This window comes from Bactrocera tryoni, chromosome 3, assembly GCF_016617805.1.
Source record: "Bactrocera tryoni isolate S06 chromosome 3, CSIRO_BtryS06_freeze2, whole genome shotgun sequence".
NCBI classification, from domain to species: domain Eukaryota; kingdom Metazoa; phylum Arthropoda; class Insecta; order Diptera; family Tephritidae; genus Bactrocera; species Bactrocera tryoni.
The window spans coordinates 35,715,719-35,719,596 of record NC_052501.1 but is presented as its reverse complement, the minus strand read 5'-3'; the positions used below and the strand labels follow the sequence as shown (position 1 = coordinate 35,719,596).

General features: G+C 38.3%; 1 protein-coding gene across 2 annotated transcripts in view; it reads left to right on the top strand.

The window, feature by feature from the left end:
* The first annotated feature begins 2,758 nt into the window (after positions 1-2,758).
* The window catches only part of LOC120770366 (LHFPL tetraspan subfamily member 2a protein), a 9,272-nt gene continuing 8,152 nt past the window's right edge, over positions 2,759-3,878 (top strand). For both annotated transcript variants that reach the window (XM_040097781.1, XM_040097780.1), the window contains exon 1: positions 2,759-3,210. The gene's annotated coding sequence lies outside the window, so the exon portion shown is untranslated. The remainder of the gene's footprint in view (positions 3,211-3,878) is intronic.

Sequence of the window (3,878 nt, the reverse complement as noted above, 5' to 3'; positions counted from 1 at the left end):
AGATCTAAGAGCGCTGATGATCCAACGAAAACGATTTAAAAATACGAATGCAAGTATAAATACATAATTACAAATATAAGTACATAAGTATTTACAAATGAAGTAATCGATAGCGAGTTAATGTTGAATGGATTGATCGAAAGTGTGAAAACATCAAATTGAGCACAAGAAATTGCCATGGCAATGGGTGTAAGATCACACACTACTACAAGTATATACGTAAATGAATATGTGCATAGCGAACACGATTTGGATGCGACATGAATGTTTAACTCGCTACTTATGTGCACGAGTATGTTAAGTACATATACAGGGAAGGTGCTAAGAGCGGAACGGAAAGGCCTATAATGCTGTCAAGCCGCATTCTGTACTCTCGAAGAGCCTTGAATGACTAGAATACTCAAAGCAAAACAAAGAATAGATAAAAATCGAAGCAAACGAATCAGTGAATCAGACGTAGCCGCAGCCGCAGCCGCAACCACAGAATGAATACCAAACGTATTTATATTTAACTAACATACGTATAAACATACATACATTCTTACATATGTATGTATATTGATGCATATATAATATATAGTTTTTTCTAAGCAATGTGTGCATACGCGTGGAAGCGATAAGTACAAAAGTCAATGGCGTCGTACGCAATGGTAAAATAGGGGATGAGTAATGTCTCTTATGATAATTTCGAGAAAATATTCTTTTGATGTCTACTTAACTGTCTGTCTGCTCGGCTCTCTGCCCTTAGAATGGAGAGATATTGAAATATTTTAAATATTATTAAAAGTAAAATCACGCAAACCTCTTCTTGTATACCTTTTCTTAATTGGTCTGGCGATAGCTGAACCCAAAGTCGAAAAACATACATACATATGTGGTCCCTCTGCCAAAATGGAAGCAACCAGTTTATATATTGGCCTAGCTCTCATTTCACTTTCAAAGTAAGATCCCGATCGTTTCGGATAACTTTATACTGATTGTCTTAATATTTCATATTTGAGGACTCCTGTTTCAAAGAAAATAATCATAACATTTTTAAGATATCTAAGTGGAATTAAGTTAAGACTTTTTCTGAAATTTCAAGTTCCTAATTTACTAGAACGAAGAGTATATACACAACTTCCCCTTAATCCAATACAAGAACTGCTCTAAACCACATTACAATACAAATTGTGTAAAATACGCCTCTTTAACTTGTGTAGCCCGGACGCCTCAGTTATCTACTCTTGGCATTTGATAGTTGGTACCAATCGCGAAGCTTAAGAGTCGCACCGTCTTTTAAAAGTGCCAACAACAAGAAAGTGTTGTGTTTCGTTGCAGTTGTGCGCATCCAAATTTAATTATCAGCCAACTATTGTAGACTTCTTGGTGCTGATGTGGGACCCAAGGAAACGCTCGTAATTAAAATGAAATAAAATGTTCTAGACAACCCAGTGTGCGAGTATGTAGTGGAAAACAAAAACAAAATTTACAATGCAAAAAGCGCAATGCATCCATCCGCTACGCTGGAGTTTCCCCACCCGGTTCGCTTAACACCAACCGCCGGTTTTGTCGGCAGTCAGTTGTGGGCTTAGGAGGAGTAAACGCAACGGTGGCATAGTAAGCAGCTGTTGAAGCGAATACTTAAACATACATATGTATGTGCCTGTGAGTTATCATGTGGAGCAACACGCCGACAGGCACACGCACAGCCCACCAGCCGGTTAGCGAAACAAGCCACCAGAAAACACACTTGCCTGTTGTTCGGATGAGAGTGTGGTATGTTGTTGTAGTAACATATTTCGAAAAAGCGAGTATACGCCCTCTCGAGCCGCCCGCTAACGCATTGCTTGTGCCCTGTGTACAGTGACCGGCAGTCGGAAGCCGATCGCGCAGTCAAGCACTCAAGCTCCACAGAAAATAGCGATTATGAGTTCAGCGGGTGAGTAACATGCGAGGAATTACTGGAATTATATATTACTTTTTATGCATTGCCCATTCAACTGTGCCGTATCCAGAGTTGCCGCTGGGTAAAGTAAAAAATGTGTATAATATCATATAGGTGTTTTATAAACTTGCTTAACTATGACTGGTCATAGAGGAATCGCTGGAAACTGTACCCTGTTGACATCGGAATGAGAACGAGTTGGATCTCCATTGCCTCCTTCTGAGCTAGAGTAGGACTTAGGAGATCTATTTACTGCACATAGTCCATAGACATTCATGCTGTAATACTAAGGCTAAGACGTGGGTCAAAGTTGTATAGAAGAATCTAGGCACTTTCTCCTCAATTGTTCAGATTTTACAAGACTGAGTTTGAAACATTTCGGCAGACATATGTACCTTCGGCGAACCAGGGAACATAACTGAAACTGACATTAGCCGCCTCAACGAATTTGTGATCAGCCCTTCGTTGATTCATAAGGCTAAGATCAATTTTATAGGAGTTTTACTACAACGTACCGGCGTTATGATCATTTAACCACAAAGTTTGCGACTCAGCTAGTTTTTAATATATAATAAATGATTATAAAGAAAAGTCTGCTATTATATTCTAATAATAATACTGGATATTTTTTCAGCAAATATTTCGGAAAATATTTAATCACATTATACACAAATGCACATTTTGTGTGTCTATACGGCAACACTGCTTCTGTCTGTTGCGGGCAATGGCGTTGTCGACGGGGTGGTTGGTGGCTGACCGGCTCGCATGTTCTGCCGCATGGAAGTTCGCTGCCACTCCAGTGCCTCCACCAGCTATTCGACATTGCGTGTATTGACGATGCGCCACCAAAGCGCAAGCAATTTCAGTCAACTCGTAGCGCTCAATGTGGCAGCAACAACTTTGTTGAGCTTTCCGTTCTCTACGCTTCAGTCAAATTCGTCGATCCAATACAAAGACGAAGTTTCGCGTTGGCGTTGCTCTTATTTTGTTGTTTTTTTTGTTCGTTAATCTTTATACTGTTGAATGTGTTCTATTGTGTTGTGCTGTGGGATCGGACTGATTGACTTTTTTGTATGTAGTTTGGAGCAGCAAGATTTGCTTCAAATCGCGCGATCAGTTGCCGCTGCTCGTTAGTGTTGCAAAGGCGTCAAGTTGGAAACCAAAACATAAAACAAGTACGAGTTTCTAAAAAAAGTTAAGAGAATAAAAAATAGTGAAAACAAAAGGAGCTATAGGAGTGGCAGTGCTGGTGTTAAGGAGCGTTGCTGCACGCACAAGCAAAAGTAAAGCAAATTAGTGTTTTTAACATAAAAATATACTACTCAAGTCTGAATAAAAACGCACATACATATGGGGGCAGACCCGGAACAAACCTATCCAACTTAAAAAAATGGTGTAATTGAAAATATATTATTTACGTTTATCTTAAATATATTTTATAGTTTCCCAAACTGTTATGTCAAGTTTATAAAGAAAATACAGCTAAACCAAGTATTAATTTTCGATTACCATCAGTTCTCCAAAGAATCAAAAGATCAGCAATAGACAATACTAATGAAACAGATGACAGATGCCAATGCCGATCACGCATTTCTCCATTTTTATCACTAGGCGTTAAGAAAGTCGTAAAATTGTGAGTTGACTATGATGACTGAGAGTTCTTGAAAAAAGTACTTCAGATCTGTGGGATGATTCAAGATGTGTTGCAGTGGTACATTAGAATTCATGTAAAACATGGCTTATTTATATGATCTTTTAGGAAACAATTGAAGTATCTTTGTTACATTTTTATAAGAGCATAATCTTCGAAGAATATTGCATAAAAATTTTCATGGAGAAATATTAAAAAAATGCGGCTATGGTAATTATTTTGGAACGTTTGGAGAAAAGTCATAACTTGGTGCTGAATCAAAATTATATCATTATGAATCGCTTTGTCCAGATAACGCTG